This window comes from Canis lupus, unplaced genomic scaffold, assembly GCF_011100685.1.
Source record: "Canis lupus familiaris isolate Mischka breed German Shepherd unplaced genomic scaffold, alternate assembly UU_Cfam_GSD_1.0 chrUn_S1933H2132, whole genome shotgun sequence".
In the NCBI taxonomy this organism is placed as follows: domain Eukaryota; kingdom Metazoa; phylum Chordata; class Mammalia; order Carnivora; family Canidae; genus Canis; species Canis lupus.
The window spans coordinates 14,821-27,983 of NW_023330799.1; the positions used below are offsets into that span (position 1 = coordinate 14,821).

Genomic DNA, 13,163 nt, shown 5'->3' on the forward strand with positions numbered 1-13,163 from the left:
CGGGGAGCTCCTTCTGGCTTCCACAGCCTGCTCCCCCACCTGGTCACCCCGGCTTGGCTCCCTCTGACCACCCCCAGCACGGGGCCTACGGGGACCGTCCACTGGTCCGGGTACACGTGCATTTACTGCGTGCGGGGTACACGGTGCGGGAGGCCTGGGGGCATGAGGCTCCCTGGGCAGCGGGGCTAATGAGCGTGTGGCCCGCGACCTGCTGCTCTCCCGCCGGGACAGGACCTCTGGGGCCTCAGAGGACGTCCCCAGCGCGCGGACAGCCAGCCTCGGCCCTGAGCGGGGGTGCTGGTGTGCAGCCCTTGCTCCCCGCCGCGGGCAGCGCCTGCAGACCCCGAAGGGCTGGGGGCGAGTGGCTCCTGCTCCGAGAGCCACACGCTCCTGTCACCACTTGCCACTGCGCCACAGCCGGAAGTCAGCGGCGAGCGCCAAGGCCCCCGCGTCTCTGCGCCAATAAAACTTGGTTCAGGTTCACGGGATCCGCATCCCACGCGGTGCTCACGCTCCAGGAAGCAGTCTTCTCTGTGGATTCTCTTCAACCTTCTAAAGCCGTGGAGACGCTCTTCATCCCCGGGCTGCGCGGCAAGACGGTGGTGGGCTCGGCCGGGCCTGTCCTGCGCTGACCCCCGCCCCCGCCCACCTCTAGGGGGGTCAGAGGGGGGCCCGGCCCCCCGCAGGAGTCTGCTCACACCCCACTGGGCCGCGCCTGCCGCAGCCGTGCAGCCTGTGGAGCAAAGCAGGGGGCCTGGGGGCTCAGTGACACCGGGGCCACCTCGTCTCCTGTGGGGCTCGGCGTGTCCTGGCTCTTGACCTCTCCTCAGAGGCCCGCTATCCCCCAGCCAGCAGTCCTCGATGACACAGGCTTCCACGTTCTCAGGATCTTAGAAAGCCGTGACGCAGGACAGAAGGGCGATGCTCCCCCGCCAGCCGGTAGGGTCTGCCCCCATTGGGTGCTTCTGGGCCCGCTTCCCAGGTGACCCCAGGCCCCTGGGCGGCAGGCAGGGCCCCTCCTCCCGCAGCGATGCCCAGAGCTGCGGCAGCCAGTGACTGGGCCTCGGAAGCAGATGACCCCTGTCCCCTGTCCCCGGCACCAGAAGGAGCCGCCAGCCATCTCGTTCCAGTGCTTGCTCTGTTTCGCGTTCAACAGACCTTAATGGGTGCCTCCTATTGCCCACCCTAGGGGCACAGATTGGTGAAGCACACAAACATCTCTGCCCTCACAGCGTTTGTGTTCTAGAATCTTCCTCCACACTGCGGCAGGAAAACCTGGCTTCTCGAGGCACCGAGGGTCTACTCTGGTGCTCATTAAATCCCTCGCCTGCCCACCCAGCTGCAGCGGGGCTCCAGCATCACCCTCCCCACCCGGGACACAGTTTGGGTCTCCTTGCAGGGTCCCTGAGGGCATCCCATGGCCCGCCACTCTCCGGCCCTTCCCTGTCCCCCATGCTGGCCCGTGTCCTTGCTCCCTGCCCGCGTCCTTCCCCATCAAATCCCAGTGCGATGAACCAGGCCAAGTGCAGCCAACCGCCAAGCTCCCCCCCACCCCCAGAAGGCCCTGCCTCAGCTCCCGGCTCCCTCCGGGTCCTCGCTGTGCAGGTGGACACCTGGGCAGACCCCAGGGTGTGTGGACAACGGTGGCTGCCCGGCAAGACGCACTGAGTTATTTGCTTTCTGCGGCCGGGCCTCTACCGGCAAGTGAGACACAGCTCAGACTCACGCCTGCAGAGCTCAGACAGTTTGATCAGCTTTTTCTTGGTGGATGATAAATACTGAACTAATTGAAATCAAATCAAACTGTGTGGATGTGTGTGGAGCTTCATTAGCGTCCAGGTGACTTGCCAGGCCTGATGGGAACTGCAAAGATAAATGAGAGGTGGTTACTGGTCTCAGGGGAGTGGCAGCCACGCTGCCAGCTTGTTACTGGGTGACTAGTGAGTGTCAGTCCTATGCCAAGGGCAACGGCAACAGGTGGTACCTGGAGCCAGGGTGACGGGAGCCTGTCCACATGCAGGAGGGACGGCGTGGGGAGATGAGGAGTGCTGTTTCTGCACCAACGGGCCCCGTGCAGTTCTCGGGGCTCCCAGAATGTCTTGGGGCTGGGGCTGGACGAGCCACGGGGCAGGATGCACGTCTGGAAAATGCACATATCCTTCTGATTATAAGAATAGAAAATAAAGCAAAAAAAATCTAAGGAACATTTAAGTTGCCAATGATACTTCCACCCAGAGATAACCATAGTTACCAGTTTTGTGTTTTTCCTGCTTTTCAAAAATTTTATGTAGCATGTAGAATTTTCACATATTAAAGCCTGCTTTAAAGGATAATGTCACTGACTGCACAGCATGCATGGCCAGTGTGACACAGTGTCTTTGCACACCCATCTGTTGATGGGCATTTACATCGTTGAATTCTATTCCTACAATTCACACTTGTGAGAACTTCCTCCTACAGAAACGTTTCCTCTCACTTTCACTTTCTCCTCAAATAAACTCCCAGAAGCGGGATTACCTGTCAAAGCTGAGGGCAAAACTCTTTTCCATTTGGCGCTTGCTTCCCATGAAGGAAATACCAGGTGTCTCCTCCAAACAGGCGTGGAGGTCTCTTCTGGTTTGAATCACCAGCGTTGAACATCGGCACCTGCGTGTGTGAAAGCATGTGTATGTGAGTGTGAGCTCCTGAGTGCGAGTTTGTGTTCATGAATGTGTGTGCACATGCACATGTGAGAGCTTGTGCATGTGTGCATCTGTGTGTGCATGTGTGAACATGTGCACAAGTGCATACATATGAGCATGTGCACGAGTGTGCATGCACATGTGTGCATTTGGGTGTGTGAGGATATGCGTGTGAGCACATGCAGGTAAGCATGTGTGTGCAAGCATGTGACTGCATGCATTGTGTGCATGCATGTAAGCATGTGCATGCAAGCATGTACACGTGGATGTGGGTGAGTGTGTACCCATGTGTGAGAGCATTGTGTGTGTGCACAGGTATGTGCATGCACGTGAGCATATGTATGATTGGTGAGTGGTGCATGTGAGCATGTGCATGTGTACAGGTGAGTGCACATGTGCAAGAATGTTGCGTGTGTGAGTGTGTGCACAGGTATATGCATGCATGTGAGCATATGCATGAGTGGTGAGTGGGTGCATGTGAGCATGTGCATGTGTGAACAGGTGAGTGCACATCTGCGAGAACGTTGTGTGTGTGTGTGCACAGGAATGTGCATGCACGTGAGCATATGCATGAGTGGTGAGTGGGTGTGAGCATGTGCATGTGTGTTCAGGTGAGTGCACATGTGCAAGAACATTGCGTGTGTGAGTGTGCGCACAGGAATGTGCATACACATGAGCATATGCATGAGTGGTGAGTGGGTGCATGTGAGCATGTGCATGCGAGTGCGTGCAGGAGTGTATGAGTGAGCCAAAATGAGTCGCAGAACAGGATGCACATGACCCTGCTCTGCAGAGACAGCTGGGGACTGAGCTGTTCTGTGGTCCTGTCCCAATGCCAAAACTCCGCCTCCCCTCTGTCCGAGAGGTCATCCCGTGTAGACAGTGACGTGACCCCAGTGATGCTGACGTAACGCTGGGGCTTGGGTCACTCACATCGCGCACCCTACACCCGGGCTGCTCCTGAAGTTCGGGAGAACAGTGCAGATCCGATCCTGGCTGCTAACCTGCCCGGTGCCTCCTGTGCCTGCCTCCCCCCGCGTCTCGGGACGTAACGCCGCTCTGTCACCTGTACAGGGTCTCGGTCGGTCACGTCACAGTCGTTCCTGTAACTGAGTTGCAGGCTGCCTTATTTCTAATAGGTCATGACATTTAAAAACCAGTAAGCGAGGACCTGTAGGTCAACATGGCAAAGCAACTTTGTGCTTTAAAATCCTCTGTTCCCGGGACAGAAGAACTACGACGTGCAAGAGGGAGAGCGAGATGGAACAAGCCTCCACACGACAGGTGTGTGTCTCTGGGGACAAGAAGAGAGCCCGCTGGGGGGCATTTCTAGTGACTGCTGGGCCCGGGGGTCGCTGGGCGCCAGGGGGGCAGGCCCGTGCGGGCTGGGCCTCGGCCTCCCCCTGCGCAGGCTCCGGGCAAGAGGGGCTGCACCACGTCACCAGGTTGCGAGGGCCGAGGGGACCGACCGACGGCCAGAACCCCGAGATCCCCACGTGGGCTGGTGGAGGTGGCTGAAGGCAGGTGTTCACAGGAAGAGAGAGAGAAAAATACCCGCCCTCACCAACCGTGCCCGAAAACCCAAGCTCTGGGCCATGTGAAGGGACCCACCCGCACCAATGCGGCAGCGGGTGCTGTAAAACACAGGCCTGCGGGGTGCGGCGGCCAGGTGGGCTCTCTTTCCTCACACTCCATCGGTTGTGCAAAATCGGACCGTGTTGCAATCTGCGTTGTGCATTCTGTTCTTTCCAGGGGTAACATGTTAGTACATGCAAGGGGCTGAACCGTGTCCCCCCAGGACCCACCCGGGAAGCCCGAACCCCCGGACCTCAGGCATGACGGTTTGCAGATGGGGTCAGTGATGGAGGTACAATGAGGCCACTGGGGTGGGCTCTAATCCCATAGGACTGGCATCCTCGTGGGAAGGGGACATCAGGACACAGACCAGCAGAGAGGACAGCCACGTGGGGACACAGGGAAGAGACGGGCCCATGAGAGGCCCGAGAGACCAGCCTGGAGCCAGCGGGATGCCTGGGGACCCAGCCAAGAGCAGCCGAGGGCCTCGGGTTCTTGCTTTCTCTGTTGGCTTTTTCTTCTGTTGCTGCAGCACATTTTCAAATAACTTCCAAGAAAGGTACAAACCCAGATGCTTTTGGAAGCTTCTGTGTGTCTGGCGGTCCTTGGCGGACCCGCAGTGTGGCTCCTGCCTGGGTGCAGAGCTCCACCTGGGCCTCCCTGGGAGTCTAGAATTTCCAGGGACCCTTCAGATGTCTACTCAGGTCTAGTCCCACTGCTGGTGACCTGCGTGTTTTCGTGGAAGCTCCTAGAATCCTGCCTTTATCCTTGGCATCTCCCAGGCAGTTACACAAGAGGTGGACTCTGTGGGTCTGTTCCCATCAGTGCCGTCACCTCCTGGTTGCCTCCGGGACTGCAGCTTCTCGATGTTACCCCAGGGACTGACCAGAACACACCTGTCCAGCGGAGGCCGTCCTGCCCCGACGCTCTGTCTGGTTTATCGGGGTCCCTGCAGGAAGCCTGCTTCTCCCTCTGCCTGTCTCTGCCTCTCTCCATGTGTGTCTTTCATGAATAAATGAATAAAATCTTTTTAAAATAATCAAATTAAATTAAAATATCAACTAGTATAATCCACCATATTAATATGCAGAAAGGAAAATGCACATGTCACCTAAATGCAGAAAAAGCAGCATCCATTCCCAGCAAATTAAAAACAGAAGGGAACTTTTTCAAACTGATTAAAGTCGTGTACAAAAACGCCATAGCTAACATCACATTGACAGAAGAGCAGCAGACACTTTCCCTCTGAGATCAGTGACAGGACAAGGCCTCCAGTTTTCACTGTTCTGTGTGACATTCATATGCAGTTCCAGCCACTTCAGTAAGACAAGAAAAAGAAATAAAAGGGAGCAGAGAAAGAAAAGTCTTTCAGCAAATCTGTGCTGAAACAGCTAGAGATAGATAAATACCAAAAAAGGAACGAGAAGAAGAAAGAAAAGAAAGAAAAGGAAAGAAAGAAAGAAAGAAAGAAAGAAGAAAGAAATTGATAGATTGCATCATATACAAAAATAAAGCTAACCACGGTCCTAAATGTACAGCCTGAAACATCACACTTCCACAAGAAAATATAAGAAAATGTCTTTTTATTTTATGTTGGACTAAGATTTCTCAGATACAACATAAGTATGATCCATAAACACAAAAAATGATGAATTAATCTTCATGAAAATGTACAAGTTCTGCTCTTATAAAGAATAAAAAGACAAGCCACAGATGGAAAGACAATATTTTCAAAATACGTCTCAGCAAAGCACCAAAACTGAGGAAGCAAACCAAGAAAGAAAGAAAAAGACAGGAGTTCCACCAGTCAGAGAGCAGACAGGAGAGGGGTGAAGAATTTCCCAAGACCTTGAAAGGGGCTTGTCTGTCCGCCGAGCAGGAGAGATGCCTGCGAGACCGGTGTTCGCCACAACAGCTGCTGTGTGGTGAGTGTATTAAGAGGAGATTTTTCCACTCGAGGATGAATTTCTGATGGTGAGATGGTTAATCTGATGTGTCAGGTCGCCTGGAGTGTGGTCTCAGAGAGCCGGTCAAACACTTTTCTGGCTGTTCCTCTGAGGCTGGCTTTGGATGAGATCAACTTTTAAATCAGGCAATTTTGCGCAAAGCAAGTCACCCTCCATAATGTGGGTGGGCCCCGTCCAATCGGGTGAAGGCCTGCCTAGAGCAGAGGCTGAGTCCCCCGAGCAAGGGAGAAGTCTGCTCTTCCTGGGCCTCCAGCTGCCGGCCTCCCCCCGGCAGATTTTGGAGTCACCAAGCCTCCACCATCGTGTGAGCCGACTCCTTAAAGTAGATCTACTTACACACTTACCTCCAGTTGGTTCTGTTTCTCCCTGACTCACACGGCTGGCTTTCCAGACCGCGAGGGGTCTGTTGGCCACCGACACCCGGACTGTTAAGCCAGAGTCAGGCGGGGACCACGTTGATTAGGCCTCATCCTGCTTCACGAACCATAATCGGCAGAAATGAAAACTTGTGCGAGCCTGGAAATGGCAAGAGAGCCTCCCAGGTTCCCGAGCTGCACCTGGTGCTTCCGTGTTAGGAAACACCCTCGCTGGCCATCGGTCGGGTTCTGCGGCAGAGCCGCGTCTGCACCGCGGGTGGGAGGAGGCGTGAGTTTGTGTGTGGGGAGGCATGCGAGGGGGCGCCAATCTGTCCCTTCCACGCAGGAACGCGGACAGCACCCGAGCCTGGAAACCAAGAAGTTGCAGCAGATACTCATTCTTCAGATACAAGGACGCGGAGAACAGACAAGCATCTCAAAGGGTCCAGAGTGGCTGCTTCTGGGGACAAAGAGTTTGGGGTGGGCAGGGACCGAGCAGTGATCACGGCTTCCCTTCAAAGTCCAGAGCTTTTGTCCTACAAATTATAAAGTTACAGCTTATAACCTCTTGGTGTCAGTTTATTAAAAAAAAAAAAAATCAGTCGATCGGATATCTGAAACCGTGCCCCATGGAAGACACTGTGCTGGGCTCAGCGGTAGACAGGCAGAGGCAAGAAGAGAATTAATGTCCTCAAAAAGCTTCAGAAGATTTAGGCATTTTCAACCAGAGCAGTCAAATATCTGAACCATGTAATAAACAGTATCAAACAACTGAAAACAATAAAAGTGATACAAAAAAAAAAAAAAAAAGAATGTGTAACTGGATTGTCTCTGGTCTTCCCAAGACACCACAAACTTAACAAATGCATTTAGGTTTTACTAAAAAGCAAAGCAAAATCACCTAAGTCCAGAAAACACTTTTCGTTTCATTTCTTTTCTTTTCTGTTGTCTTCATCAATTTATATGAACCAAATCCATTGTGAAATGAGAGTAGCAAGTATCTCAGAGGAAATAGTTGCTTAACTGTTGGAGGTTAATGTGTGTGAAATTAATCTGGACCTGAATTTTGATGTGATATTTGTATGGAAAGGAGAGTTATTTTTTAAGGTGTTGGAGCCTAGAGCTGTACTGGGTAAACTATCATATGAATAAAATGAAAGCATATATATACCTGCTGAAAAAAAAAACAATACAAAAAAACGCAAAAGTGCATTGTTTGTTAGAATTTTAGGCTCATTAGGAGAAAAGATAACAATGCTTCAGACTGGAACGTTGCCCTCCATTTTGCATCCATCCACCGGACTACCTGAACACAGCTACAACCTCGTGTGACACATCTCTGCTAGAGAGGAAAGTGTAGCTTGGTATCTCGATCACACAGATATTAAAACAAGTGTATTTTCCTCTCTTTAAACTGATGATGACCTATGCCTAATCCCCAAGCCTATTTCACTGGGTGACAAAACTAAAACCCTCTCAGTCATGCATGAACAGCTATTTATTTTGTTTAAAGCCAGTCAAGTATTAAAGATATGAAACACAATAATACATCTAGATTTCTTCAGTCTAGAAAGATATATCACTATTTGGATGACAGTTCTAGCATACTCGGTAAGCACAAAGGCTTTCTCTAGAATGGATAAAATTAACAAATAACCATAAGTAAATTAAGATTATTTTCAAAAAGAAAATAACACACAGCAGTAAACAGAAAGAGGAAAACTCACTTAGATAGAAGATGTGCTGCTACTTAAGACCAAAATGACAAGTTGTTTCAGAAAAGCACAGCCTTTCCTGGAATTAAGACCAGGGAGAACCGGCCCCTGGATCTCACAGGAAGATCTGACCTATTTGCCGGAGCGGCAACCTGAGCACTATCTTAATAACACAGATATGCATTTTATAAGGTCACTTCTTTGAACATCCTTAAGTGCACGTCACTACCACAAACACTGGGAAGTCCATTCCGCCTTAGAAAACAAAAGCAAGGCAGAGAGGGCAAGGGGCTCTCCTGCGAGGTGCTAAGGCAAGGGGGAGTGGAAGCACACGAGGAAGGGAAGGCAAGGAACGTGCGCTCAGGCCGGCAGGGCAACCGCTGCACAGAGGCCCAGAGGCCGGAGCCGCCCTGCAGCTCCTGAGCACTGGGCCGCAGGAGGAGCAGGGCCGCCACTGCTCCAGGGAGGCTGTGGAGCCAGAGGCAGGCGGGAGCCGGAGAGAGGGATTTCCATCCCCTTGCGGATGAGCCCCGAGAATGAACTCTAACGAGGTCCAAATCCCTTGCCAAGAAAGTAAGGTGGAAACTTCAGCCAACACACGAGGATCCGAGAACCCGACCTTCTGGACCACTGACACCTCTGTTCACTTCCACCAGGAACATTCATCAAGTCGCAGTTAGAAAACACCCATTTCAGTAAGAAAACACTGGTCAGGAAGCAACCAAAGAACATTGAAATTACCCACTTAATTGAGAAAGATTTCCTAGACACTGACAAGATAGCTTTCGTGGAAGATATATGCTTATCTCTGTAGGCACCTGAATAAGTTGTGAGTTTAAATCAGTAACATATAAAGGGAAATTTTCTAGAAATCATAAATAACCTTGGTTTTAGATGAATTGATGTGACTTCTATCTTTCCACAGAGAAGTGATCACTAAGCAGGGCTATATGTCTGTTCGATCCTACTTGTTCACAATTAAACCGTGGCAAATGATCACAAGATATTAATTCTATTCTACCCTGGATACTGTCTGCAGATGGAGAAATGGGAAAAGACAGAAGAGACAGAGTCCTGAGCTCAGGCAACACTGAGGCAATAACATCGGACAACCTCTCACTCCTTAACATAAGCAAGCCGAGGTGTAAAGAAGATATGTTTTCCTCCATTTTGGCTCAAGAGTTATTTCTGGTATAAATATATATATATATATATATATTTTGCAACAGAAAAGAGCCTATAAACATGTTTCTTCAAATGGGCCATCATTTAAAAAAAAGATAGAAAGGGAAAAAATACTGCTAACCATTGGGGTAAGAGAAGAAATGAGAGGGGAAGACCAAGAAGCAGTGGGCGAGTCATGGTGACAGGGAGCCTGAGGTCAGCAGGCATAAAGTGACCAACAAGTTTTACCAAGAACACTCCACAGACATCACACGATGGTCACTCAACACAGAGGAAAATATCTGAATGCATCCATGAGAATAAGGTACCCATTTCAGTGGTAGAACAGAAAACGGTATTTACCCTACAGACATTCATAAGGAATAAACACTGAGGAAGATGACGAACCTTTTTTGTAGATAAGTAGACTCCATGTCCAGCACCCAGCATGGAGCCCAATGTGGGGCTTGAACTCAAGACCCTGAGATCAAGAGCAGAAAGCAAGAGTCTGAGGCTTCATCCAGTGAGCCCCCCAGACACCCTGATGATGATCTTTTAATACAGAAAATGAAAGTAATGATGACAACTTAGCCAAAGGAACACAGTTCTTTCTAACGGACAATCAAGTGACAATTCCAGGAGTTAAGCTCATACTCTTCTGATAGGAAAATTTTGAATCTCTTTAGATAAACGTAATTCAGAATATTTATAAACTGTATTATCCTCTCATTTAAAGGTAACCTAAGGTTTTGGGGGTGCCTGGGTGGCTCAGTCAGTGAAGTGTCTCCCTTCAGCTCAGGTCATGATCCCAGGGTCCTGGGATCCAGCCCCACTTTGAGCTCCCTGCTCAGCGGGGAGCTTGCTTCTCCCTCTCCCTCTCCATCTGCCCCTCTTCCCTGGTATACTCTCTCTCTCTCTCTGGTAACAAAATATTTCAATAAATAAATGTCAGTGAAGTATCTTTTTTTTTCGTTTTATTTTTTCATTTTATTTATTTATTTTTTAATGATAAATTTATTTTTTATTGGTGTTCAATTTGCCAACATACAGAATAACACCCAGTGCTCATCCCGTCAAGTGCCCCCCTCAGTGCCCGTCACCCAGTCACCCCCCCCCCCGCCCTCCTCCCCTTCTACCACCCCTAGTTCGTTTCCCAGAGCTAGGAGTCTTTATGTTCTGTCCCCCTTTCTGATATTTCCCACACATTTCTTCTCCCTTCCCCTCTATTCCCTTTCACTATTATTTATATTCCCTGAAATGATGAGACCATATAATGTTTGTCCTTCTCCGATTGACTAACTTCACTCAGCATAAGACCCTCCAGTTCCATCCACGTCAAAGCAGATGGTGGGTATTTGTCGTTTCTAATGGCTGAGGAATATCCCATTGTATACATAGACCACATCTTCTTTATCCATTCATCTTTCGATGGACACCGAGGCTCCTTCCACAGTTTGGCTATTGTGGACATTGTTGCTAGAAACATCGGGGTGCAGGCGTCCCGGCGTTTCATTGCATCCGTAAATTTGGGGAAAATCCCCGACAGTCAGTGAAGTTTCTAATCAACCCAAATTACTGTTAGCAAAGTTGCAAAGACAACTGCATGTGCACATTGGTATGCTTTTTCTCTGGGAATGTTTAGGTTTGGGATACTTTCATGTTTTCAGAAAGAGTTATGTTTCCATCTAAACCAAAAAGCAAGGAACAATGATGCTTTCATAAAATTTTAACATTGCAATACAAGCATTTCTGAAAAAGGAGAAAAAGGAAAGGAGACAAGCAAGACCCCGAAACCTTATAGGGTATCACGTCTTGTCGTCTGGGCCGAACGGTTTACAGTAAACCAGAACCAAGTAGCAGAGCTGCCAGTACTTCTATTGCACAGGGGTCTAGGTAATACCTGGTATGGACAAAAATGGGGGGGGGGGCAAGATTTTACTTATCAATAAGATCAAAGATACTATGACAAGGAAGATGATGAATCACAAATCCCAAGTGTCCGGTAAAAAGGAGATAGAGCCAGCATCCACGAAAAGAGCTCGGGGATCTGAAACAGGCCTAGGGAAAACCCATTCACCTGAACAAAAGCCCTGACCAATCCTGGGCTCGCCCTGGGGCCTAAAGACTCCCTTTGTCAACCACCACACACTCTCTGAGTTTTACAACCTGACTCGATGCCTCCCAAATTGCTTCACTAAGGAAATACTAAGGTTTTTATCGAGGTATTCATTAATTAACAACTTGAAAGAAACAGGTACATTTCCCATGTTATGAAATTATTTAGGTCTTAGACGCTCTGACACGTGGATCCAATTTAAAATCTTCTAGTGGAAAAAGGGGTTGGGGCATAAAAGCCCCCCTGAGACGCTGTCAGGGCAGAGAACTTTGCTGGCCCCTGGACACCACAAACTCGGATTCCCAGTGAGCCTTTTCCCCTCCTGCTATTTACAGTCACTCAGAGCCCAGCTGACCTCCACACAGGGAACTAGGAATGCCATCTCCTTCTATGAGAATATGCACCTGACTCCCACGCGAGAAAAACTTAGCAGGGCTGTTTCAGCGGTGGTCATTGTGCAGAGGCTCATTTTCTCGATTCCTATGAGCAAACTCAGTCATGAAGGTACTTTGGCTTACTATATTACAAACAGAATTACTCCTTGAAAATAAGAAAGACTTTAGAATGAACTTGCAAATTAATCGGAGTCTATTATTTTGGAATGTGAATTGAATGTGTTATGTTTAGTTCTTTATATTTAAGTGTACAAGACTTCAGAAATACAGGAGTGTTCTTAGTACCTTTTAAGTAAGTTCATACAAATTTAGGGACAAAAAAAACCCAAAAACATGTTCTTCCGCGAGCCGTCATTTCAGGTATTCTTGAAGTCAAACATATACATTTGAAATGATCTGACTTTGTGCTTAATGACAGTCATGCAGACAAAATTTACCGGTTCATCAAACTATAGTGCAAGTATATGAATTTATTTGTAATAAATTATCATTTTTGCATATATCAGTCAAAGCACAAGGCCTAAACACTTGCAACCAAAATGAATTATTAATTTAATTGTCACAAAACATGAGAGACACCTAAGTCTGGGAAATGAACAAGGGGTAGTGGAAGGGGAGGTGGGTGGGGGGTTGGGGTGATTGGGTGACGGGCACTGAGGGGGGCACTTGGTGGGATGAGCACTGGGTGTTATGCTATATGTTGGCAAATTGAACTCCAAGAAAAAAATTTAATTGTCACAGCCTATTTGGCGAAGTTCTATTACTATTTGCTATAATATGCAATGCATAAGGGGGAGAATCAAATTGAAAACCTAAAAAAGTAAGCCGATTATTTTGTCCTGGAGAAATTAAAATACAGCAAGCTGACAAAATCAGAGCCAAGGCATTCATGTTTTAAATAGGTAAAAACAAAACAAACAAACAAACAAACAAAAACAATGTTTACCTTAACTTAAAGAACAGTTGTGCCCAAAGGGAAGGTTCAACCTGCTGATAAAGAGTTCTTTTGTTTCCAGAAACCATGAAAAGGCCTCAATTCCCTCTCCAAGGTAGGAAGGAGGGTGGAATGGGAGCTCTTTGGCACTGGCTTTGCTACTTGACTGTGACTCTCCCCAGCTAAGCAGGTCTACTGGGAGAGGACACTGCTGTGGGGCTCCGGGCCTTCTGACTTGGTATTTTTGTGCAGAGAGAGGG

The 13,163-nt window shown here is 48.9% G+C and overlaps 1 long non-coding RNA gene across 1 annotated transcript; it reads right to left on the reverse strand.

The window, feature by feature from the left end:
- Nucleotides 1-1,568: 1,568 nt before the first annotated feature.
- LOC119878811 lies at nt 1,569-3,858 on the reverse strand. Its single transcript, XR_005387173.1, has 3 exons — nt 2,518-3,858; nt 1,985-2,140; nt 1,569-1,863 (listed from the first exon to the last, which is right to left on the reverse strand). It is a non-coding gene; the product is annotated as an uncharacterized LOC119878811 (long non-coding RNA).
- Between the last annotated feature and the right edge of the window lie 9,305 nt (nt 3,859-13,163).